This window comes from Cervus canadensis, chromosome 1 (assembly GCF_019320065.1).
Source record: "Cervus canadensis isolate Bull #8, Minnesota chromosome 1, ASM1932006v1, whole genome shotgun sequence".
Classification (NCBI taxonomy): Eukaryota; Metazoa; Chordata; class Mammalia; order Artiodactyla; family Cervidae; genus Cervus; species Cervus canadensis.
In genome coordinates this window covers 72,508,740-72,536,309 of record NC_057386.1, presented here as the reverse complement: position 1 = coordinate 72,536,309, position 27,570 = coordinate 72,508,740, and the positions used below count along the sequence as shown (strand labels likewise).

The following is a 27,570-nucleotide window of genomic DNA, read 5'->3' as shown; positions in this document are numbered from 1 at the left end:
GTTTAATTTCATAAAGGCATTTTTGTTCTTGAAATAAATGCTTATTCCAGATAAGAAAATCTCCCATCACAACTATGTAAAATCAGACCCAAAGAACACATTTTGGCCGTGTCTCTTGACCAAAGAGTGGGGCTCAGTATCAGGACTTGTTTTTCTCCCCAAGACAGATACCACCAATGTTAGACTGCATTCGCAATGGAAATCATTGCTTGGGCACTGAATCCAGCCACAGAGGATTTGGCAAAAAGGCTGTAACCTCTTCTTTCTCCTCACCAGTGAGAATCCCACCACAGTTTTCCATCCGTTGGTGACCTCCATCCTGGATTACCTCAATGCCCTTTGCTCAGGGCTATGGTTAGAGACCTCCCAGAAGCACCAGCTGTTGGTAGAGAATGCATCAGTTGTCTAGCTGCTAACGGTCATACGCTGACGTGACTGGAGTGGTTCTGAATCCCCAGGGCCCATCTGGCTTAGGCTGATGGCCCCAAGCCCTTTCATCAGCCTGAGTCACTGGGTTTTTCAAGAAGTATATTGGGCTCGTTGACATTTCGCGACTTCTAAACCTCCATGGACGTTCACCACTTCTTGGCAAGGAGATGGACTGAATATAAGTAATGATAGTTGATTGAGCAGTTTCTTAGTCTAATTAACAAATATCATGTAAAATAGAAGCAATTTTTGCCTTCCTTCACTCCTTCGACTTGCACATTTTTCTTTGGAATTTTAGCCCTAGATGAACAATTGATAACTCACACAAAACCTGATTCAGAATGTATTTCAGAGTTTCACTCTAAGCAATAATCTGCAGCAAAAAGTCTTACCATATACTTATGGATAGATGTAAAAGGAGACACTGATGTTTAACTAACTAACCCTTACCTATGCACAGTGAATTAGGCAAGAAGTTGGCAGTAAAGAAAGTATGACTCTTTTGAAAGGATGCCACGGAATGCATATGCTTATTAACTGGAGGCTACAGATTTACAGCCAGATGGCCTTCCTACCCAGGTCCTAAACCACCACACCACCTAATTAAGATTTTGAAGAAAAATGAATATGAAATAACAATTTTCATCAGGGAATACATACTTGATTCTGCTTCCTCTGGTCTTCAATGAAATCCCAGATTATTAGATAGTATCCCAGGTCTGTTGACTATGGAAATATGATTTGACCAAAAAAAAAAAAAAAAGCAAGGCAAAATGTCATTGGTTTTAAATGCTTCACTTTCAAAAGTTTGCTTTTATAAAACACTCACCTAGAAATCAGAATTGGAAATCGTTGCACCAATTATATGAAAGTCTCTGATATACTCAGTTGTTATTTAGGTTCTATTATTTAGGGTTTTGGACTAATCAGTTTATTTAAAACTGGGCATTAGGAACCAATCTTAAAACAGTAATTGAGGTTAACTAAAATAACACTGTGTATACACTATATGAAGGTTTACTAAAATAGCTGTCAGGCAACTGTTATTTAGAGAACTTCTGTTCCACTCAGAGGGATAAGTTTTGATGGTGACGGTAAAACTTGACTTGGGCTTGAGGAAGACAATCCTTATGCAAATCCTTACAGCACAATCAGTCGCTCATGCTGTGACAGCAGACCCTTCTCCAAAGAAGACACCCAGGTGGCTAATAAACACATTTAAAAATGCTCAACATTGCTCATTATTAGAGAAATGCAATCAAAACTATAATGAGGTATTACCTCACACCGGTCAGAATGGCCATCATTAAAAAAATCTACAAACATTAAATGCTAGAGAAAAGAGAACCCTCTTGCGTTGTTGGTGGGAATGTAAATCGATACAGCCACTGTGGAGAACAGCATGTAGACTGCTTAAAAAATAGGAACAAAAATTACCATATGATCCAACAATCCCACTACTGGGCATATGCCCTGAGGAAACCATAATTTAAAAAGACACATGTACCGTAATGGTCACTGAGGCCCTATTCACAATAGCTAGGATATGGAAGCAACCTAGATGTCCATCAACAGATGACTGGATAGAGAAGTGGTGGTGCATATATACAACGGAATATTACTCAGCCATAAAAAGGAACACATTTGAGTCAGTTATAGGTGGATGAAACTAGAGTCTATTACACAGTAAAGTAAGTCAGAAAGAGAAAAACAAATATTGTATATTAATGCATATATATGGAATCTAGGGGGCTTCCCTAGTAGTTCAGCTCGTAAAGAATCTGCCTGCAATGCAGGAGACCATGCTTCGATTCCTGGGTCAGGAAGATCCCTTGAAGAAAGGATAGGCTACCCACTCCAGTATTCTCAGGTTCCACCACTCCCTGGTGGCTCAGATGGTAAAGAATCCGCCTGCGATGTGGAAGACCTGGGTTCGATCCCTGGGTTGGGAAGAGCCCCTGGAAGAGGACATGTCAACCCACTCCAGTGTTCTTGCCTAGAGAAGCCCCATGGACAGAGGAGTCTGGCAGGCTACAGTCCATGGGGTCACAAAGAGCTGGCCGTGACTCGTCGAGCAACAAAACGCAGCGCGGCACATGGAATCTAGAAGACGGTGCTGGTGAACCTGTTTTCAGGGCAGCGATGGAGATGCAGACATAGGCAAGAGACCTGTGGACCCAGTGGGAGAAGGAGAGGGTGAGATGGATGGACAGTGTAGCATTGAAACCCACACATCATCATACGTGAGTTAGAGAGCCAGTGGAAATGTGCCGTATGACACAGGGAGCTCAGATCAGGTGCTCCCATTCAACCTAAAGGGGCTGAATGGGGTGGAAGGTAGGAGAGAGGTTCAGTAGGGAGGAGACATGTGCGTGCCTCTGGCTGATTCATGTGGATATATGGCAGAAACCAACAAAGTCTTGTAAAGCAATTATCCTCCAATTAAAAATAAATACAAATTTTTTTAAAATTCCAGTGAATAGGCAGAATGACCTACCCAGGCATTAGGGTACAATCATCCACTATCCAAAGAGAAAGACAGCCCATAATAAAAAATGTTAAGTTAATGGACTCTCATAAGTTGAGAAAGTTAAATGAATTAGCTAGATTGATACAATGAATTCCCTGAGTGTTGTTTCATGTTAGTCTGTAGAAATCGTTACTATCTGGATTTCAGACATTCCCAGGAGTGTCAGCAAAGAGGAGCTTAGGACAAAACGGCATATTCAATGAAGACAATTACATGAGAAAATTCATGTTAAGTTACACTGACACTGATGCTATTCACGTGTTACAGGGATACGGCTCATACGATATGTCTCCCTAGAAAGACCTGGGGGCAAGCCTGCTTCTTCATGAAGCCCCCTTCACAACACCAGTTACCAGTTAACTTCATCCTGGTCGCACAGTGGCTCAGCCAGTTACCAGCTACTGGGCCATGTGTCTGCCCACACACTTGCTACAAATGTAGTGATCCTGCCAGTAGCATCACCATTTAAAGACTCTGCCCCTAAGGCAGATGCATATTGCCTGACATTACATCAGGATCCATTTCCCTTCATGTTCCCTTCTTACACTTAAAGATACTTTGAATTCAATGCCCTACAGACATTCCTTTGGTTCTTCTCTGGGTCACCAACCTTCAGAGTCAAGAACCTTGCTCCTAACATTCCTGGCTGCCTGAGATTTTAAAAGCCAGTCCAATGATCAGCCTTAGCCTGTATAGAATGTTCGCCAGTGTGCAGCAGAAGTTAGGAGAGGAACAAAGGGCAAGGGAGGGATTTGTTTTTCTCCTAAATGTAAACAGATACTTTGTAAAGGCTATCAGTAGCTTCACTACACATACTCCTTATTTTTCTACTTTTTGGTGTTCTTTCTTCTGAAAAATGATGGTCATTGATTGACTGTAAGTTTTCCTTAATGGTCTGACTTTGCTAGATATAATATAATATAAGCTAAATATTATACAAGATGAATATCATGTTATTCCCTCTCTTTCTTCCTTTTTTCTTTGTCTCTTACATTTTTTGTTCATTTTTTATTTCACTGTTTTGTTAAATTCAAATCTGTGAAAAAAAAATGGGGCATCTTAAATTCAGTGGTCACCAGGCTGTATTGATGAAGTGTCAGTGTCCACCTTGTACTGATCATGTAGTTACACTCAAATCTGTTCAAAGTGCGCTAAAATCTACCCCTGCACATTATCAGTGTGCAAGGAGAAATTCTGTATTTTCCATGGCAGGACTCTGGTAGGAGTATCTGGAAAGAAGGAGAGAGAGAGAAGGGAGGAAGGAAGGCAAGAATGAAGAAAGGAAGGAAGGGAAGTAGGGAAATGAATGGGACAGGAAGACAGGGAGGGAGGGAGGAAAGGAAGAAAAAGAACAAAAGAGGAAAGAAGGGCAATTCTGTTAGTACTGTGGTCTCTCATGCTTTCCATTCAAATGTCCCCTCAAGTCAGGCTTAGCTTTGTTGCTATTTACAGCTGATTGGAGACATCATCTCCTGCATAAGGTGTAGGTTTGGTCTGAACACCCACCAAGAGAGTAAAATCAGTGGGTCCAGGGAGGCTGCAAGTCACTTTGACTCCAGCAAACTCCGGAGTAACTGGGTCACTGCTGTGACAGTTCCTTGTTGACAGAATAAATCAGAGAGTGGAAGCTCATGGAGGAACATAAAGAGATGCAGCAACCCGGGGGACACCCTGCTCTCCCCAAAGATGCCAATGCAGGAGACAAGGAAGAAGGTCAATGTCCCACCCCAGCCCTGTCCCATCCCACAGTCATGTCAGTTTACCATTGTTCACTTTCTTTACCCATAACAACAGAAGATTAAAGATGACAGAATATAGTGAACCAGGCCTGTTTGAGCCACCTGCTAGGCACTGAGGACAGGCGTGCTTCCCAATCTGATTTTGCTCAGTCCCCCTCAGACAGTGCCCCAAAAGTGAAGTGCTAGATAAGACACTATTGAATGCCTGTGTATGTGCTAAGTCACTTCAACCATGTTCTACTCTTTCCGAACCCATGGACTGCACCTCACCAGGCTCCTCTATCCATGGGATTCTCCAGGCAAGAATACTGGAGTGTGTGGACATGCTCTCTTCCACGGTATCTTCCCAACCCAGGGATCAAACTCGCATCTTCCTTCTCCTGCACTGGAAGTTGGGTTCTTTACCACTACCACCATCTGGGAAGCCCCAAATACACTATTAATAGTTTCTATATATGAGGGGCTATCAACTAATACAGGACTTCCCGAGTGCCGCCAGTAAAGAACTGGTAAAGAACCTGCCTGCAGGAGACACAATAGACACAGGTTCGATTCCTGGTTCAGGAAGATCCCCTGGAGAAGGTATAGGACACCCACTCGTATTCCTGAGCTTCCCTGGTGGCTCAGATGGTGAAGAATCTGCCGGCAATGTGGGAGACCTGGGTTCAATCCCTGGGTTGGAAAGATCTCTTGAAGGAGGGCATGGCAACCCACTTCAGTATTCTTGCCTGGAGAATCCCCATCTGCTTTTAAGATACACACATATATAATAAAGATATAGTCAAGCAAGAACAAATGCTTTTGGAGAAGGGCATGGCAATCCACACCAGTATTCTTGCCCTGAGAATCCCATGGACAAAGAAGCCTGGCAGGCTACAAGTCCATAGGGTCACAGAGAGTCAGACATGACTGAAGTGACTCAGCATGCACACAGAAAGAGAAATCCTTTCTCTCTACAATAATATATACCTCAAGGCACCTGACACATTCCTATTCACATTAATATCAGAAAAAAAGGTAGGGATATCATTATTGCCTCCATCATTGAGGACTATTTGGAAGTTTTAGCCAATTGATTCAGATATTAAGCTTAAACTAGATAATTCACTCCGGAAAGCAGAGGCGATCCTAATTTCTTAATTATCTTAATTTCTCATATGATTATCTGTCTTTAAAAAGCCAAGGCAAGTAATTGGTAAGCAATTAAAGTGAATAAAAGAATTAGACCAAAGGAGAATGGACATTAAAAAAAAATACAAAGTCAATGATTTTAAAAGTGATTAAATTGCTAAAAGGATTATTTAGAGAATTAGCAGCATGGGAATGGAAGTAGGCTTTGGTGGCTGGTTATTATTAGTTAGAGAGGCAGACGGGGATTTCCCCCACCCCCTTTGCCCTCCCCAGTGAAGAAGGAAAAGGAGCAAAGACAGGGTATCATACAGAGTGAAGTCAGAAAGAGAAAAACAAGTATTATACATTAACACATACATGTAGAGTCTAGAAAAATGGTATAGATGATCTTATTTGCAAAGCAGAAATAGAGACACAGATGTAGAGATCAAACATGTGAATACAAAGAGTAAAGGGGGTGTGGAAGGAATTGGAGATTGGGATTGGCATATATACACTATTGATACAATGCATAAAAGAGATAAATAATGAGAACACCCTGGTAATGCACAGAGAACTCTGCTTGATTCTCTGCGTGAACCTGAACTTGAAGAAAGTACAAAAGGGGGGGAATATACAGTATGTGTAGCTGAGTCATTTTTTTCTGTACGGTAGAAGCTAATACAACATTGTAAAACACTATAATAAAAATTAATTAAAAAAAGAAATCAAGACAAGGGCAGTGAAGAGATTGGGGTGGGGTTGAGTGGGGTGTTTAATTAAAGTGGAAGCTGAGGGAAAATGCAAAGGAGGGGACAAATTGGTTTTTCAGAATCTTCAAATCTATGCAGAGAAATCTAAACCTGATTTAGGAAGAAAAGAGACCACAGGAACTAAGAGAAGAAAAACAATGTTGGTACTGCTGATGATTCAAGTCTGTTGTCCCCCTCCTTTTCCTCAAATTTCTGTTACTTTACGGAAAGATTGGAGACTTCTTGCAAATATCTTTAAACTGTGCTTACTGGTTAAGATTACTTTCTTCCATAAGCTTTTGTTAGCAATCTACCTGGCACTGGGTATGCAGCAATCAAGAGGATAAATTTCCCACCATCTGAAAATGGAAAGGGTACCGTGTCTCTAGATAATATTGTGATTTAGAAATTCTTCTAAAATAAAAGTTTGGGTCTGATACATTTCTAATCTGAGTGGGGAACATTTTTCATGGGATAAAAATCAGTGGAAGAAATAAAGTGTGTGTGTGTGTGTGTGTGTGCATGCATCACTTTGTGACCCCATAGACTGTAGCCAGCCAGGCTCCTATGTCCATGGGATTTTTCTGGCAAATACACTAGAGTGAGTTGCCATGCCCTCCTACAAGGGATCTTCCCAACCCAGGGGTCGAATCTGAATCTCCTGCATTAGTGACAGATTATTTACTATTGAGCCACCAGGCAAGCCAGAAATAAAGTATGGATAGATTCAAACACAGAAAATCTTTTAACACCTTGTCAAAGCTTCTAAATTAAAAAGAGAAAAAAGGAGAAAATCTATGCAAACAGTTAACCTAAATGTTTATACAAATAATTAAGAAAATGGAAAGCAAATAGAAATAATGTTTGCAACAAACATGTATATTCTGATTAGGAAAGGCACTGACTTGATAAATCCAAAGGATGTGATCTGACACTGCTATGGTCTGAGTATCTGTATTGCCCCCAAAATATGTTGAAATTTTAATCCCAGAAGATGATGGTTTGAGGAAGGGGGACCTTGGGAAAGTGCTTAGATGATGAGGATAGAACCCTCAGGAATGGGCCTGATTCCTTTATGAAAGAGGCTCCAGGGAGATTCCCAGCACCTTTCACCATGTCAAGACCCAGCAGCCATGAACCAGGATGAAGGTGCTCACCAGAGAATATGACCATGCTGGTGCCTTGATCTTGAACTTGTCAGCCTCTAGAATTGTGAGAAATAAATTTTTGTTTATAAGTTATCTTATCTGAGATATTTTGGTATGGTAGCCTGAATGGACTAAGACAGACACACAACCATAACTGCACATTCTGAGAAACACCAGATTTTTATCAGTTTAAAATTAAAAAAAAAAATTAAAAAAATAGATTTTACTAAAATAATTGACTGTAGTAACATTTAAAAAGTCTGTATTTTAAGGATGAGATGTGTCTAATAAAGATTTAAAAAGCAGCTCAATTCACTTTGGAAACATTCTGTTCCCCCCCACCCCACTTTGCTACAACTTTCAATTCCTTTGTTGATCTTATTTGAAATGCTACTTTGTGTCACTCTATTATCCTAATTATAAATTAAACTAGATTCCTGAGTTGTCTGATTCAGGAACATCTGAGCTTTTTCTTTATATCAAATCCTCTTTTCTTCCACTCTAAGTGTAAATGCTAACTCTCTTATCAAATGTTTCCTACATATGCTTTCTCACCTAATTAGGTAAGAGATTACTTTTGTCCAGCTCTTTCCTGGAAGTACAAAGAAATCTATAAGGAGATTAGGCAGAACATCTCCATGTCAGCCGTACAGACTTAGCTGCTTTTTCAAATCTCCAGGTCTGTCTCAATTTGTCTGCCTCTCTTTATTTTCTGGCTTCAACTCAATTATGCTGCATTTCCTGGACTCTAAGAAACACATTACTTTTCACATTTTAATATTTCTAAAATTGGAATTTTGATTGAATTTGCCCAAGTTTCTTTGTTACTTTTACTCATTATCTTAATTACAATGCAGGAGTCCTTTTAAAATAAAGATGGTAGCTAATATGCAATGTAAAACTTGCAAAATATAAAGCATATTGAATACCAAACTATTTTCTCAAAAGATGAATCTCACCCTCACCAAAAAACAACTTTAAATCACTTTTTAAAAACTTAGTAAGATGTTGTTAAATTTTTTTCATTACTTACACTTTAAATAATCCCTCTCTCTCTCTCTCTCTCTATATATATATATATAAGCTATCATTTATTTACCAATTTCTTTAATGGATATTAGGGTTGCTTTCAATTTTATTTTTACAAATAACATTGTGATGCACTTTTTTGCTTTTTTAAAATAAGCTTTGTGTTTTCTTTTTTTAAAGATGTATAGTACAATTTTTTTCCCCTGGCACTTTTATAAAAGCAATTCTGGAAGACTTGGAGAAACAGCAAACAACTCAGAAGTTGGGAGGAACATTCTTCTGCAAGGAGACACCTGCTTTATTGAAATAACTGGGCTGCTATTCAGCTGATGCACTGACAAGGCAAAAATGAGCAGGAGCATTTGATTGCTGAGTGCCACACCGCACTTGGCATCACACACATTGTAAGTCACCCAGTTGTGTGTGGGTGGGTGTTTAACACCTGCCTTTCTGGGGGGAAGGGCAAGTCTTGATGTGCAGCGTCTCTAATTCCCCTGATTTCCCACCACAGCCAATTTTAAGTTATCAACATCACTGAATTGGGGGTTGGGAAGAAATGCACACAGACTTTCCTAGTAATAATAGATTCCAGCACCCATCTGAACTGAATTCCCAGAAAACAAACATGATAAGTTATTGCAGGGTTAAAGAAAGCCTCAGACCAGTACCTAGACTTACTGAAGGAGATGAAGTATGCTAGGGGAGCAAGGATAGGAATTTGGGTGAGAAGGGATAATTGAGTCAGAGGTTAAACATATTTTATTGGGAAAAAGTTGTCTAATGGTGGTTTTTTTTAGGTCATTTATTGTGGGTATGTAAACATCTTCATCTATTTCATCTATGAAGTCTTTGTAAATGCTACATTGCTCACTGATGCTTTGGGATGAGTTTTGGTTGAGGGGAGGTGGATGCAGGGAGTATGAATTGCAAAAAAGTGCAGAATCCTGCTTCAAGATTGGTGCAGGACTAAACCTGAAGCTACATATTAATAATAACTTAAGAGGACAAAAAATAGAAGTCAGCGAAGGTGGAAGCTTTCCAAGAAAGAAATATACAGGGGTTTTTTGTTTGTTTGATTGATTGGTTATTTTTCCTGCTAGTGAGTTTTAGTTTATATGGCTAGCCATAGAGGACAAGAAAGAAATGGCAGAGGAAGGGACAGTGTAAAATGCGGGGCTTTGGGGACTGTATGGCTAAGCCAACAGTGTTTTGACATCGTTAGCAAAAATTTCTATGTTCCCATGATGAAAAATTGATCCAATAATTTTTGCAACTCTTTTTTGAAATTTGAAGTATAATTGATCTTTCTGTTTTTTAATTTTGGAGGCTCAGTGGTACAGAAATTGCCTATTGTTGCAGGAGATGCGGGAGACGCAGATTTGATTCCTGAGTTGAGAAGATCCCTTGTGAAGGAAATGGCAACCTGCTCCAGTAATCTTCCCTGGGAAATCCCGTGGACAGAAGAGCCTGGTGGGCTACAGTCTATGAGGTCACAAAAGAGTCAGACATTACTTAGCGACTAAACAACATAGTTGATTTACAGTTACAATTTAGTCACAAGTGTACAGCAAAGTGATTCAGTTATACACACATACATACACACACACACATATATAAGAATATATATATTCTTTTTCAGATTCTTTTCCATTATATGCAATTACAAGATATTGAATATAGCGACCTAGGCTATACAGTAGGTCTTTGTTGCTTATCTATTTGGTATATAATAGTGTGTATATGTTAATCCCAAACTCCTAATTTATCCCTTCCCACACCCCCTCTCTTCCCTCTGATAACCATGAGTCTGTAAGAATTGATCCAATTTTGATACAATCTGACATAGCCTTCTAACCACAACTCATCCTTTCAAGTCAAGGGTTTAAGAATTTCTTCTGGATAGAACTTCTTAAATTGCACTTTCTCAATTCTTTTCTCAGACTTTCACCAGAGACAATTTCACAGTAAAGTCTAATAGACCCTATGAGATAAGACGCCCACACATTTGACTTCCTTATCACCATCTCACATAGACTGGGAAAATGGGAAGCAGTGCAATTGAAGGGAAGTGTCCTTGAGCATCTCCTTTGTCAGAGGGTAGTCCTGGAAATAGAAGCCTGTGTTTGGGCTTCTGATCCTGTTCTCTTTCTTCCAGATGTTATCTCTGTGACTGCCCCAAGCTCTTGGGGGCACAGAATCCACCAGAAGCAGGGACAGAGGGCATGGTTATACTCTGGTGATGCTTTGCCCATCACGTGAGAGAAGATTTCTACGTTGGTGCCTTTCTGAACTGCGGAGAAAGTGGGGAGAAGGACTGGATGAGGCTGTTCTCTGTGTGGTCCAGAGGCCTTTACTGCAGGAAGTGGGCCCTTCCGGCCACACTTCTACCAGGAATCCTTCTTTCCCCTTATAGCAAACCCCTGTTTATAAATATACATGCACCCATACACAAACATATACATCCCTCAAACATCCAGAGCGGCTCTGTATCCACAAAGATAAATACACAAAGAAGAAGCATGACAGAGACGGATGAACAGAGAAGTATTTTTAATTTTTTAAGAAAACATTTTCTTGCTTTCGGGGGAGAAACAGTTGGTTCTAAGGGAAAGGAAACCTGTACTTAGGCTAAACTTCCTCAGGATTAATTATTACTGTATTTGAAATCCAAATGACTTGACCCATCATTAGTGGATAAGTGTAGGCCAGGGAATAAATATCCACTGTGTCCACAATAAGACAGGTACCCGCACCGAGTTCAAAGGCCCCAGGACGCTACCACACACACGTTGAGGCCATCTTTAGAGTTGTGAGGATGACGAAAAGCTGGCTGGACTCTGAAAGCCCAAGGAGGCAGCCAGCACAACCTCAGCCTAATTAGCAGAAACCACAGGCCTAACCAGCTGCTGGGCCATTCACGTAACCAATCCTGGAGCCAGATGCCACTTGTGGAAAAACATACCTCAGCGCCCCTCGTTGAAATTCCGTCCCTAGGCTCATAAAGAGGGTACTGTGTGAGCCACACAGGCCTGGCTTGGGGCAACTGGGGCCATTCTGTGAGATAGAGCGAGAGGCTCTGCTCTGCGTTCCAAACGGCCCCTGATTGTAAACAGGCTGCTCAGCGCGCCTGGAACCCAGTGGAGGCCCTGCCGCTGTTTTCATGCACGCCTGGGATTTTCACTGTATTCCGACTTGTGTAGGAAAAGGATCAGAAGAGCCTAAAATCCTCTATGAAGTAAATGAACGAAGAAGTGTTTTATCAATAAAGTTTCATTTACACCTCGCACGCGTATCGCTTAAATGACAAAAGCCCGGGAACACCTCACATCTTCTTTCGAACATATGTCTTTTTTTCTCTTCATAAACAGAGTCCAGACCTCAAACACTTGTGTACTTCATAAGTGTTATTTGAAGATGGTGGCATTTGTTGAATTGAATTCAGGCACTTGGCTTACAAAGGGTTCTCTTTGCTCCATTCTATTTAGTGTAACTACAACTACCAATTTTTCCCATGAAGGAAACGTTTAATGATATAAATGGATTTTAAAACAATTTGGTACCCTCACCTATGAATGTTGGCACTCAACGTTTTTAATAGGTGTAAGGTCATAATTCAGTCTTAGTACACTATCTCTTATTTTGAGCATTTTCTACAGAAATATCTATCCTGGAGAGCAATATAAAAGCTTTGTTTAGCAACATATCCAAATGGATCAGGTCACAATAGAAGGGTTAGTTATAAACACCTTTTTGCTACTCAGGACAAAGAAAAAAAATGCGTAGAGCATATAAAAATTGGTGTGATATCTTTTCAGGGTATGGAAGATGAGTTTATTTAAAAAGAAAACAAACCCAAACCAAACAAAGGCAAAAAGGATAGAAGAGCTAATAATATAATTTCATGGTTTATAAAATATTGGTGAAGTTTGGTGGTGTGTCTCACATACCTTAAATTTGCCAAGACACACTATCTATTCTCTTAAACCCTTTACATCCACATTGAGCTTTCCATTCATATTTCTCATTCTCTACATGATTTCCCAAATTATTTCTTTTGTCTGTCATGATTTCCCATTGTTTAAGTCAAATCATCTAGTGTTCATGATAAAGCAATACACAGAGATATCTTTGCAGATAACTAACATGCCCTGATGTCCTGGTTGGAAAAATATTGTTGGGATTATGAGAATAAATCAGAGTTCATGAAGAAAAATTAATTCCTCCCATCTATGCTGCCCACTTTGACCCTCTCACTTGTCGTAGCCTCATAGCCTCATGCTCCAAGAATAGGGGAGCTTTGTGTGGACTAGTATTCAACCAGAAACTATATCTTCAAAAGAAATTGCATACATTATAAGGCATGAGTAGTACAGTAAAAACGAAAGGTGGATAAAAAGGGAAGGTGTTGATATTAAGTGTTCCAAAGGAAAATAAGAAAAGGTAACAAAGAAAGCAAGTAAAGAAAAGGGAAATTTCTACAAAGCTTTCAGATAGGCTCCAAGGCCAGTTACTTGATCCTATGAGTGCTTTAAATATTTCTAATGCATTTATGTACTCAGGCAGCAAACAACTTAGCTGAAAACTGGGCTTCCTAATATTAAGGAAGGAAAGAATTTTGATAGGCAGTGAGAACATCTGCCACAGACGGCAGTTACACAGTACAGAGTTTATTCTTTAACTTGAACTAAGAAAAAAGGTGAAAATATTTACTGAAACGCGTTTCTATTCCAAAGCTTTTTCTTTCAGCTTAAATAAGATATTGCACGTGGAAACTGTTGAAAGGAGTAAAATGACTAAATAATTCTAAAGAGGGATTTTTTTGTTTCCTTCTTTTATGGTGAGTGGCTTTGAAAGTACCTGTGGTATCCGGATATTAAAGAATCACTGAATCATGAGCTAAAGGACAACTTTACATAAGAGAGTTAGAGATGTTTAGGAAACACAGTTAAGCTGAATATCAAAAGGATCTGACATCAACTTTGATGGTTAAAAGTAGGCACTTTTTGAGGCTAGCAGAGAGCCATAATTTTTGACAGAGTGTGCTTTTATTTTCTGAAAATGTGGACAAATCTATTTTGTTCTTTCACAAGGCCAATAATCAAACTCATTCAGTATTGTATATAAGAAAAATATATACAAGAAAATATGTATAAGAAAAAATAGATAATTAGCCGTGTGTTTAATGAAAAATAGCATTAAATTAAAAAAGAGAAAAAGTACATTTGAGTCTTTGTAATGTAAGCAGGTTCTAGAAGGAGTCAAAAGCTAGTAATAAAGAAATACAGTAAATTGTTTCAAAGAGTACAGTTGACCTCTGATCCAGACAAGATAGTGTAGACCCATTTTTCCCTATTTCTCCTTGCTAGGTACAACTCTCACCCTAGAAATGGCAGAAGAAATAGTGAAGAAGGACTTTGGAATGTAGTAGGAAGAAGGGGAGTTCCTTTAGAACCTCAAGGCTTGAAAAACAACACAGCAAAAGGACGTCTTATGTCCCCTCACCCAATGAAAGAAGTCTACACAGACCATCATTTCCCAACACCTGACCCAACAACAGAAGGTAATGCCCCTGAACTGATGAGACGCCCTCTGACAACATCAGGTGAGATCAAAAAAAGCTGTAAGGGCATTGACTGAGAGGTTCAGGAACAGTAAGCAGTGAGGAAAAGTCTTCTCCTCTCCCACCAGGACTGAGTCTCAGGCAAGAGGGACTTGGTGTCAGTGAGATGCACTCAGCTACAAAAGCAGCCCAGTCCCTGGAAGTTTCTTGTCCCTGTAGTCTAAGTCCATCCTCCCTAACCCAGAGACACCAGAATAGTCCAGAGGCACCAAGAGAAGGGCCCCAACACACCCTCATCAACTGAGACATACCTGGAAGCCAGGCCCAAAGAAATCCCTTATTTCCCCTCAGGAAGCACCAGCAGAAACTAGTGGAACCTCAGTGGCAACAGATTAACCAATAAGACCAAAATAACACTGTTATTTATACTGTTATTATTATTACATAATATAAGAATATACCAAAGAGTATGTTGCTTTGATAAAGAATCTGAGAATTAAACTCCCAGTGAAATAAAAGCCCACAAAAGTAGGACAGAATCCATATATGTTAACCTTAAATAGCATGACTCCCAGCTAAAATAAAAGATTTATATGAAATCCAAAGTCTCCTAACATAATAGATAAAAATATTCAGGATAAACTAGAAAGTTATCTGTCATAGAAAGAACACGGAAAGTCACAACCCGAATGAGAAATGACAATCAACTGAAATCAACAATGAGTTACATTTTGGAATTATTTGACAAAGATTTTAACATAGTAATCATAAAAATGCTTAAACAATCAATTAAAAATTCTCTTGGAACAAGTGAAAAAATAGAAAAATCTCAGCAAAGAAAGGAAAATCATATTTAAAAAATCAAGTGGAAATTAGAAATAAAAAAACTCACTGCATGGACTAAATAGTAGAATGGAGATAGCAGAAGACAGAGTCAGTAAATTTTACAACAAAAGTGTAGAATTTACCCGATCTTGCCAACACAGACAAAATAGCCTGAATATATATACATACACACACACAGAGACACACAGATAGAGACTTAGGGATCTTGAGACAATAAGAAAAGAGTGGTGTTGGAAGAGTATCTAAATAAATGATTACCGGCAACTCCCTCAAGTCACCAAAAGACACAAACCTACAGATCCAAGAAGCTGAGTAAATCCCAAACAAGATAAACTCAAAAAAAGTTGGGCCAAGATTTCATAATTAAACTTTTAAAAACAAATAAAGACAAAAAAAATCTTTAAAACATCTAGAGAGAAATAACACATTACCTGTAGGGGAAACAGCAATTTAAATTACAGCAGATTTCTGATCTGAAACTATGGAGGCCAAAGAGAAGTGGCACAATATTTTTCAAGAGCTGAAAGGAAAGAACTGTCCACCTCAAAAAATATATCCAGTGAAACTGTCCTTCAGAATAAAGAGATAAGTAATATTTGCATACGCCAGCCAACCTACCATTAAAGATTGGCTAAAGGACTTTCTTCAGACAAAAAGGAAATGATAAAAGAAGGACTCTTAGAGCACCAGAAGAGAAGGAACAAAGGAAAGAGCAGAAATCTGTATCCAATAGACTATTTTTTTCCTTATGAATTTTATAAACCAAAGTGGATACTTCGATGAAAAATTATAACACTGTCTCATATTTAAGACAGGGCTTCCCCAGTGGCTCAGAGATAAAGAATCCACCTGTAATGCAGGAGACTCAGGGGGCACAGGAGATGCTGATTTAATTCCTGGGTTTCGAAGATCCCCAGGAGAAGGAAATGGCAACCCACTCCAGTATTCTCGCCTGGGAAATCCGATGGACAGGGGAGCCTGGCAGGCTACAGTCCATGGGGTCACAGAAGAGGAGGGCACGACTTAGTAATTAAACAACATACTTAAGACAGTGATATTTAAAAGTGAGGAAGCTAAAGGGACCTAAATGGAAGTGAAGTTTTCAGTCTTTACTTGAAATGGTAAAATGTTGATACCAGTAGACTGTGATAAGTCACCTGTGTATATTTTAAAAACTAGAGTTGTCACTATGAAAACTAGAAAAAGAGATAATACACAAAAACACAAGTGAATCAAAATGGAATTTTAAAACATTTGCCCAAATAGCTCACAGGAAAACAAGAAAAGAGAAAGAGAAGAAACTAAATCCATAAAAAACAAAGAGAGCCGGGCGCGGTGGCGGGCGCCTGTAGTCCCAGCTACTCGGGAGGCTGAGGCTGGAGGATCGCTTGAGCTCAGGAGTTCTGGGCTGCAGTGCGCTATGCCGATCGGGTGTCCGCACTAAGTTCGGCATCAATATGGTGACCTCCCGGGAGAGGGGGACCACCAGGTTGCCTAAGGAGGGGTGAACCGGCCCAGGTCGGAAACGGAGCAGGTCAAAACTCCCGGGCTGATCAGTAGTGGGATCGCGCCTGTGAATAGCCACTGTACTCCAGCCTGGGCAACATAGCGAGACCCCGTCTCTAAAAAAAAAAAGAAAAAAAAAAAAACAAAGAGAAACAAGTAGTAAAATGCCCTACTTAAGTGCTAACATATTATTAATTACCCTAAATGTAAATGGTCTAAATATATCAATCAAAAGACAAAATATATCAATCAAAGGACAGAGATTGTTCAGCTGATTAAATAAAATGATCCAACTACATGCTGCTTACAAGAAACTTACTGATGCAGGAGACATAGGAGACAGGTCAAGAAGATTTGATCCCTGGGTCAGAAAGCTCTCCTGGAGATCTTGGTCCCCTGGAAACAGCAACCCACTCCAGTATTCTTGCCTGGGAAATCCCACAGACAGAGGAGCTTGGTGAACATCACTGCATGACTAACAATAACAACAATTAGTAATAAAAGAATCAACCCATTGGAAAGAGAATCCTAAATTCGTACATACTAAACAACAGAGCCTCAATATGCATGAAGCAAAAACTGATAGAGCTCAGTTCTAAAATGCCCTTTTTTGGTTGCCAGAGGTAGGATGTGAGGGGGTAAGGAAAATAAAATGCACATTTTTTTCATAATATTTCTGGAAACAGAGATATGTCTTATAATGCATGAAAATTCTAATGTGAAAAACTGTTTTTTTTAAACTGTCATAAATTAATAACACATTTTATACTCCAGTAGTCTTAGAAATGAGAAAATGTGATTATTGCCTCTGTTTCAAAAATATATCCTGCTTCATGTTAAGAAAAACAATTTAATAGTATTGATAGGTAGACAAACTCTTAGAATTCTGTTCGTCCCATTAACTAAATTTCTAAATCAAAACAGACACAAACATACCAAGTGATACTAAAGTTTGTCTTGTTAAGACAAAAAGGGTAGAATCTGAAAATACTATTATGAAGTCAGCTTACAAAACAAGAACAATAAATGGCCTTTGTTTTCTACATTGATCACAATTTTCATCCAACAGCTTCATATTACAGTTTACTGCATATTTTGTATTAACTAAACACTGCAAAGGCTCAGACTGGAGACTGGGTTTTGTTTTTGTTTGAAAGAATGAGTAACAGAAAAGCCGAAGTTTGACAGATGTCTGCTGATGCTATGTGTATCAGTTAGTCGACATTCACTTCCAAAATCAGTTTTAGGATTCCCCTAATATTTTGGACAAATGCTTATGTCTGCAACTATGGCTTTAGCCATTCTACTCTGGTTGCCCTTGATTTTAAATTTCTCAAGTCCTGCAATAATTACCGTGTTCTCTTGTTTGAACTTGGGGATCATTGTTAAGTTCAGCCAAGCATTTTAGTAAGAATTTGCACATAAGGTGCAAATGGTTTCATCCATTTTAAAACATACATGCAGAATCTTTATGTGTTTTTCTTTGACTTGCTTATTTCCCCCTAAATTATTTTTCTGAAATTCATATGTTGATATATTGCTCATTTATTTTTGTTGCTGTGCAGTTTTCCAAAGTATTTTCACAGTTTATTTGACCACTCTATTGTTAATTTGTTGTTCAGTTGCTCAGTAGTGTCCAACTCTTTGTGACCCCACGGACTGCAGCACACCAGGGTTCCCTGTCCTTCACCATCTCCGGGAGCTTGCTCAAACTCATGTCCATTGAGTCAGTGATAACATCCAAACATCTCATCCTCTGTCACCACCTTCTTCTACTGCCTTCAGTCTTTCCCAACATCAAGGTCTTTTCCAGTGAGTTGGTTCTTCACATCAGCTGGCCAAAATATTGGAGCTTCAGCTTCAGCATCAGTCTTTCCAATGAATATTCAGGGTTGATTTCCCTTAGGGTGGACTCCTTACAGTCCAAGGGTCTCACAAGAGTCTTCTCCAACACCACAGTTCAAAAGCATCAATTCTTTGGCCCTCAGCTTTCTTTATGGTCCAACTCTTAATAGGTTTTTGGATTGTTCTTATGAACAATGCTAGTATATGTACTTTTATTTGCCTTCTAGGGCTTCACCAGTGGCTCAGCAGTAAAGAATCCTCCTGCAATGCAGGAGACACAGGAGATGCAAATTTGATCCCTGGGTCAGTAAGATCCCCTGGAGAAGGAAATAGCAACCTACTCCAGCATTCTTGCCTGAAAAATCCCATGAACAGAGGAGCCTAGCAGCCTACAGTCCAAAGGTCCCAAAGAGAAGGACAGGACTGAGCAACTAAGCAAGCACAAGCACAAACGTAAGAGTTAATGTAGAGTACATCCCTAGACACTGACTCCTGAGTTGCAGGTATGTGTCTGTAAACTTGATTAGGTGGTACTGAATTGTTTCCAGCGTAGCTGTATTTTTTTTAAATTCTCAACATCAGATTATGAAAGTTTCTAGGTTTTGCTATCCTCACAAATGCTTGGTATTTTCCAACCATTTACTTTTTGCCAATCAGTAGCTATGAAATCGGAGAAGGCAATAGCACCCACTCCAGTACTCTTGCCTGGAGAATCCCATGGACGAAGGAGCCTGGTGGGCTGCAGTCCATGGGGTCGCTAAGAGTCGGACACGACTGAGCGACTTCACTTTCACTTTTCACTTTCATGCATTGGAGAAGGAAATGGCAACCCACTCCAGTGTTCTTGCCTGGAGAATCCCAGGGAGCCTGGTGGGCTGCCATCTATGGGGTCGCACAGAGTCAGACACGACTGAAGCGACTTAGCAGCAGCAGCAGTAGCAACTATGACATAGTTCTTATCTTTCTTTCATTTCATATGCTATCTCTTTAATTATTTTAATGCAATAATTTCATGGTTTGTTTCTATTTTCTTATTAACTTTTCCACAGAGGTTTGTTTCCTCAACTAACTCTGCGACTTTTTTATCGTGGCTTCTTCAGTAGCGAAGTGAAAGTGTTAGTCGCTCAGTCGTGTCCGACTCTGTGACCCCATGGAGCCTGCCAGACTCTTTTCAAGCGGAAGTCCTATGCACCAGGGGTGGTGGAGTAATTTTGTCTTCATATTTGCTGGATTCCATTTGTCCCAAACCAGTCTTTCCATAAATATTTCAGCAAGATGCCTTGGGTCTTCACAGTGTCCACTCCTATGCTTTCTGTTCTGGCATTGAATTCCTTATTTATTTCTGACATCTGGGGATTTCTCTTTCTTTTGTACTGGGTTTTACCTCTGTTGTTGTTGTTGCTGGGTTTTATTTTTGTCAAATAAATGGAATGAAAGGGAGTATTCATGCCAGCTCAATTGGTCACATTACCAGAAATTCTGGTCTGATTTAGAATATTTCTGGTCCATGTAAGAGTAATCTCTCAAAGTAAAGTGGTTTGGGCTATAATTCAGTTTCTAATAAAATTCGACTACAGGAGGAAAATGGACTAGGAGTACTGTGATTCCTGGGCTTCCCAGTGGCACCAGCAGTAAAGAACCTGCCTGCTAATGCAAGAGAACCTGCCTGTAAGACATGCGGGTTTGATCCCTGGGTGGGGAAGGTCCCCTGGAAGAGGGCATGGCAACCCCCTCCAGCTTTCTTGCCTGGAGAATCCCATGGACAGAGGAGCCTGGTGGGCTATGGTCCATAGGGTCGCAAAGAGTAGGACATGACTGAAGTGACTTAGCACACACTATGATTCCTAGGACTATCACTGCACTGCCAATTAATTAAATAGCCTATGTTTTTAAAATGAATCTCATAAACCTCTAAAGAGGAGGATCAGCTCTCAGAGTATACATAAAATCAACTGTCAAAGCTTGCCAGTCTAAGAGCTTGATGCTAGAATTTGACTCAATTTTCTAATATCATAAATGCTGCCCTGTGTAGCTTCTTGGAACACAGCCCGACTACAGGTAATTTTCCCTGGTAATAATACCTCAACTCGCTGTTTGCTGAACAAATATATGTGGTTAATATCTACATGCCTTAGCACGTGCTGAAGCTTACAATACTCTAGTTAACTTTACACATAATCAATCTAAGTTTTCAAAACCTAATTTCAATTGTCTGAAAATTCAGCAGATTATTTTAGCATTTAATTGCCTTATTTATGAGATGCTGTTACTTGTGTTAATTGCTTTCAATTTAGATTATTATTAGTTGACTTCTCAAATTATCTCTTCCTCTTAAAAAACTTAAGATAATTTATAATTCTTAGTGATTTACTAAAAAAAAGAGAAGGAGATTGCATGAAACACATTTCTTAGCGTCATCCTGACCCTAAGAAGTATTTGAATAATTTTATTTAATCAAGAAAAAATGTGGAGTTGATAAAAATGATTCCAAATGTTATATTTTCATGCATTTTGTTTTCTCTTGTATTTTTAAGGTATCAAAGCTTAATTTCTGCCCACTCCCCTTTAAAAAAAATCATAAAAGGCATTCTCTTGCAAGGTAAAGAAATAAATTAAATGTCCTACTTCTAACATCCTTTGGGGGCTAAAACAGAGCAAATTTTATTAAAAAACTGTTTTAAACAATTGAGGAAAAAAGATTAAGTGAAGGAAGTCATTTTAAATGGATAGGAATCAAGTCTCATCAACATCTAAAATTAAATGCACTCTCTCCTTTAGTTTGTCCTGAATATGCTGTGGCCATAAATGAATGCTTAATATCTACATTTTCATGGAAAAGAACATTTAACCCAACTCATACATATGTTCTGCTATGCTGCATGGCTCACCGCTGTCTATTTTCCATGATTAACTTGCTGCCACCGCATTTGCCTTCCCAGGTGGCTCAGTGATAAAAAATCCACCTGGCAGTGCAAAAGACACAAGAGACCAGATTTGATCCTTGAGTCGGGAAGATCCCCTAGAATAGGAAAGGGCAACCCACTCCAATATTCTTGCCTGGAAAGTTCCATGGGCAGAGGAGCCTGGCAAGCTACAGTCCATGAGGTTGCAAAGAATCAGACACAACTGAGCACACACTCTAGTCCTTCAACTTGCACATTGATTGGGTGCCTGTTACGTGAGAGATACCGTGCTAAATGCTTAGGGCAGCAAAAAAATGACCAATATAAGAAAATTTGCTTCCTAAAATCAGGTTCTTCTAAACTGGTGAAAATAATGTCAGGAAAAAAATAATAACTATGATAATATAATATATGCCAGGTACATCATATAATATAAATAATATTATAATAATGATAAGCTATAATCTTTTGAGTGTTTTCTCCACTAAGGCACTTTGAAAGAAAGTATTTTCGTGGAGAAAGATATAGTGCAAAACATCTTAAGGCTAGAGAAGCAATGCAAGCTTTCACTTTGAAATTTTGAGTTATATAATGCTATATAATTGCTGCCTACAGCACCAGTAGGACTAGATTCATAGAATTCACTGAGGTTAAGGAGTAGCCCCATGGACCATTTTCCATGAAGCAAGAGACATGGTTACAAGTTATCATCTAATAGTTCAGTATAAACAAGTATCTGAGAATCAAGGAGCAAACACAAAACAAAAAATCTCACAAAAAAATACAAAGTGGAAGATATATTTGCAATATTGCATACAAACTGTAAACATTATAAAGTTTAAAATTCTTAGTATAGTAAGGGTTCTTATGAATCAGAAAGATAGACAGTCCTCTCAAAAAAGGAACTACAGGCAAGGACAGAAAATTCATCAAAAAAAAGAAAAAAGAAGAGGAGGAGATTGCCAATGAATGTGTTTAAAAAATGCAAACCTAATAGATGTCATTTTTCTCCTACCCCTTTATAGGGGTTTCTTTTGAAAGTAATATGAAATTTTCTTGCCATTCTTGATTCCCTTGCCAGAAAGCACTTTGGTAATTCATAGCAAAAGTTGGAAAATTTTGCATTCATTTCAAGCTATTCTGTGTCAGAATACCTCACTGCCCTCGGCACTGAGGGAAAAACATCAGAAAAGGCCCAGCCCAGTCCCAGGGAAGCCCATAGACTCCCCTGGATGTAAGAACACAAATGCTGTTGTGATGGGAATGAGAACTGCTAGGGTAACTCAGACTACCTTTTGGTTTGTTTGCTTGTTTTGTTTCTTGTTTCTTTTCAGTGGATAAGAGTTAGCAAGCTGATTGTAGGTGGTGAGGGGCAGGGAAGGTTTTCACAAAATTCATCACTAAAAGCTGCCAAAGATCTTTATCGGAAGGAACGTAACTTATATTACTAACCAGCAACTGAGGTAATAGAAACACATTTCTCTTCGGGTGCTGGAAGCCAAGATCAAAAGTGATCCCCAAAGGATCTTATAAACGTGGGGTCAGGGCACAAGCCACTCAGGGGAAGGGCGCATTCTTCAGACCCTCCTGGAAAGGGTGATATTTGCAAAACCTGAAGTCTGCCTGCGTTCTCCCTGCCCCCACATGCCCGGTCTTGGTCACATCACCCCCTGTAGTGCCTGATTTACAGCGTGGTGCTATTAAATTGAAGCTTTTTTTTTTTCCAAGGTTTTATTGTTAGTGTTTAAGTCAAGAGAACTGTGGGCTCAGAGTATTTAGAGAAATTGACTCCATATCCCAAGCGTTGGTCTATATAGGACTCAACTGCAGATTCCAACATTTAAGTTTTCGTTCATTTAACACTCATTTATGGAAATTGTGTTTTGAGACAAAGGTGTAAGTAGTTCACTAGTTCTTTAGATTTATTATCCATTTTTGAGAAAAGCTTTTTTCTTCCTGTCTTTTCCCTTTCTGTGCCTTTCTCACATTGGAGCTTATGTGAATAATCTCGATTGTAATTGTGAGATATGTGGCTTAATGCACACTGTGATGTTTCAAATTGAAGAATTATAAAGGGAGTGTTAATGTATACAATTCTCTGTTCTTAGAACACAGCTCTGGTGAATGCTAAAAAAAGATTTTTTGCTTGCTAAATAAAAGAAAATACAAATATAACAAATTAGATTGACTCTTGTAATTGGCAGGTTTTGGGTTTTCAATGGAGACAGACTGAAAAAGACACTCTTTTCTTGACTTAAAATCCACATAGTGGGGGCTCCTCTATCCAAAGGTATTCTTTTAACTGTCAAAACAGAGTTTCCATCAGTTCTAGCCTAAGGAAGCACTGACTTGGATGGAAAATGCCACAAAGTATTAAAGCAAACTTTAGTTTTATTTAGTTTTGTTTTTTTTTTACTGTCCTAGTATCTTCCCCTTTTCCTCTGAGTGAAGAGTTGGTTCACTGTGGTCTCATTCGGAATATTCCATGAAGAACACCGACAATGTATCAGATTGGTCATGGTATGAACAATTTTCATGGGTGGAAATACAAAGACCAGGGTTGAATGAGAGCCTTTATAGAGGCTTTGAACAGTAATAAATTCTGATGAAATGTCTCCCACCCCTGCAGACCATCTTAATCTTTTTCAGGCACACCCTGGATGGTTTACAGGAGAAGCAGAGCTCCTCTGCAGGACAGAAGGAAGAACAAAACCGGTGGCCTTTCATTCAAGCTGAGAGACAAAATTCACCTAAATTTTACAAAACAGTCTTTGGACAGAAACTAAATGAAAAATTCTTTTCATAGTTGGCCCAATGGCACGCCACCTAAAATGACCGACTTTGCTATCCGTGTTGTCTGTGTGGGCCCACTGGATCAATAAACTGCTGGCTCTTGTGATTTATTTTGTATTGTAACCCAAAGCAAAATGACCTCTGGTATATGAGAGAAGATGGTATGACTTCTTTGAAGCAAAGAGAAGAAAAGGGGGCCATGGGCTAAGTACTGGTGGCGTTAAAACAAAGAGCAAATAACTTGTCACCATCAGGGTTTCCAAAGATTGCAGCCCACGAAAGCTGAACTCTGCTTGGAATGTGATAAGGTGGCCAGGCCTGTTGTGAAATACTTCTTTGGTTGGAGCTCTGGGCTGACAGGCCATATAAAGAAGTGTTGCAGATTCGAAGCTTATTTCTTGTCAACATATCAGGGGTGGTCCTTTTGCAGCCTAGCAATCTGAGCGACACTGAGTCTTGACCCAAGAAGCAGCGGAAAAGACTGGCTTCAAAATAGGAGAAAAAAGAGGGGTTCAGATAACCAGATCTGGATTTTAATTTGCATTCACCACCACCTCCTCAAATTTATGGACAGGTAATATGGAATGAGATGCAGAAGTTAGTAGAAGTAGCTAGAGCTTTGAAGTCAGACAGACCCAAGTTTGAATTCTTTCTTTATTACCTATGAACTGTATGATCCTGGTAAATCTCTTAGCCTTCCTGAATCTCAACCTCCTAGCTGTTGAATGAGCACAGTAATACATACCTCGTAACATTGTTTTAAGCAACAGTGAGGGGTCTGTACCCCTCAACAGTGTTGTAAGGATTAAATGGGATAGCAAACAGGCAGGTGGGCAGAGTAGCTGACTCATCCTGCTTCCCTCTTCACTCATCCCCTTAAAACAAGAACATTACAAAATCAGCCAATGCAATAACTTTTTATATGATAAAGAGCAATTTAAAAAATTTGATTAGGGTGTAGTTGGTTTACAATGTTGTATTGCTTTCAGCTGTAGAGCAAAGTGAATCAGTTATATATATGTATACATATACCACTTTTCTTAGATTATCTTTCTAATACTCATTATGAAGTATTAATAAAGTTACCTGTGCTATATAGTAAGGTCCCACTTTTTATTTACTTGGCTGCACCATGAGGCATGCAGGATCTTAGTTCCCCAACCAAGATTGAACCTGTGTCCCCTGTGTGGAAGTGTGGAGTCTTAACCCCTGGACCACCATTGAAGTCCCCAGAGCAATCTTACCTTGCTAGACACTCTCTTTCACAATTTCTGGCTTAAATATTAACAACTGAATAGTGTATTTTAACGTTATCCTCTTTATTCTCCATCATCGTCTGGTGTGAGAATGGGCCTTGTATTAGTTTTTGTTCCATTTAACAAGTTCTTCCTGAGAAAGTCACACGCTCTCTCTTCATTCATATGTACACTATACACCCTGAATTAGTGTATAGTGTAAAAGGCCAAAGCGTGACACTTGAGTACTAAAAAGAAGAATTAACATTCTGCACACTAGGTATGACTATAATATGTGCCTACAATTAACAAATCATTTCCTAATAGTAAGAGTAGTCAGGCAGACCTAAGTTATTTCTAATCAAGAAGTAACAGAGGATAACTTTCTAAACTAACATTATAATATTGACACAAGCAAGTTCTGCTGGTTGTGTCCAGGCTAAGGGGGAGCTACCTTTAGCTTGTCTAGAAGTGATCAGCAGTGATTCAAAAAAAGAAGGCAAAGAATTTATAACACTGATGACCTTGTGATGTAATCTCAACATTTTACAGAGGAGGAAACTGAGTCTCTCTGAAAGGTATGTTACCTGTAGTTACCAAGTATCTGAGTCTGAACCCAAAACTGTATCTCATCTCAAAGCCCTGGGCTCTTTTTGAGTTGCTGTTTCAGATTTCCCCAGATTCTCCTGCTACAATCACATGCTGGAAATAATCTAAGCATTTCCTAAAGTTCTGAAAATATCACACACTGTAGCATTTTCTGACATGGTTTTCACAGAGAGGTTTAGTGATGGAAAACATGGCTTTTTGCACAAGTGAAGGTTGTGGATGGTTGTTGTGGAATAGCCATCCCAATTTTCAATTCCAGGAGGTATAAATAAGTACAGAGAACTATCCTCTTGTGAATGCTCATCCAGCCCTCTTGAGGTTTCCATCAACACCAGCCATAAATATCACTTAGCTCTTCTACTCATTTGTGGCCTGGTAACGTATCCTACCAGGAATTAGCAATTTCTAAAGCTGGCTTGGCCACCCACTTACTGTGTGGCCATGGACAAGTCATTTAGCAACTTTCTCAATCTCAGTCTTAATCATAGAGTAAGAATCTTGACTTGTATTACAAAGATGGCCCTATTTGCATTTACTAAGGACTCATATTTTCAAAGTTGATTTTAAAAAAAAAAGCGGCACTATCATGCCACATATATTAAAAGACTTAACTATATAGTTGTTATCATTCAAAGACAGCAAGATCAGAATGTAGGTGGGGAAATGGGATAAATCTTCAGCAATTGCAGCTGAAAAAGAGGCTTGGTAATACTTATTCTTCCAAATTATGTTGTTAAAACAAAGCTCCAAAGAGGACTAAATGCCATAGAAATTTATCACTTCTCCATTAAAACAGTTCTCACGTGAAGCTTCTTTGGGAAGTCCCAGAGCCAGAGCCTATGTTCTTAGGCGAGGTTTAGGAGTGGTTTCTCTATGATCTCATAACCTCTTGATTACACTGATGTCATTTCACTTATCACATCATACTATAATTATTTATTCACGTATGTGTGGCCCCCAGTAGACTTTAACTCTCATGGGCAGGAAATATTCATCATTCTATTCCATTGCCTGGACCATGATAGACTTTAAATACAAAGCTTCTTGAGCTACACCATCATGGAACAGTTGGTTACGTATGGGAGAAGCTGTCCAAGTCTATGATGTTTTCCCAGTAGAGTTTCATTTCCTCAACTTATAAAAAGATAATAATAAGGACTTCAGCTTGTATGGAAAATATGTCAGCATCTTCTAACTATATCTATCTTAGGTCCTTGAGACAATAGTCCAAGTATGGCTAGATTCTGTTGATTCTGGTCAGTACACACACACATATTCACACACACTCATATACCCATACATTCACACTTATAGATACACTTACCCATCATATAGCCACACATGCACCCACACTGACATATATTCTTTCTCTCTGTCTCTCTCTCTCTCTGTCTCTCTCTCTCTCTCTCACACACACACACACACACACACCAGAAGACATGCATAAGAATAAAATATTGAGAACTCTTACAGGGTGGCAGGTATATGCTAATCAGAGGAAGACTAATAATTTACCCTGCTCAATAAGAACTCTAG

General features: G+C 39.2%; 1 long non-coding RNA gene across 10 annotated transcripts in view; it reads left to right on the top strand.

Moving 5' to 3' along the window:
• Nucleotides 1–420: 420 nt before the first annotated feature.
• Nucleotides 421–27,570, top strand: part of LOC122453830 — a 42,127-nt gene continuing 14,977 nt past the window's right edge. For 3 of the 10 annotated variants that reach the window (XR_006273311.1, XR_006273263.1, XR_006273236.1), the window contains exons 1-4: nucleotides 421–443; nucleotides 2,791–2,801; nucleotides 2,848–2,851; nucleotides 16,470–16,677. This is a non-coding gene — a long non-coding RNA (uncharacterized LOC122453830). Of the gene's footprint in view, nucleotides 444–2,790; nucleotides 2,802–2,847; nucleotides 2,852–10,843; nucleotides 10,895–16,469; nucleotides 16,762–19,931; nucleotides 19,935–25,144; nucleotides 25,151–27,198; nucleotides 27,215–27,570 lie in introns of those variants that run through there. The other 7 variants (XR_006273247.1, XR_006273230.1, XR_006273255.1 and 4 more) reach the window with 7 other exon arrangements.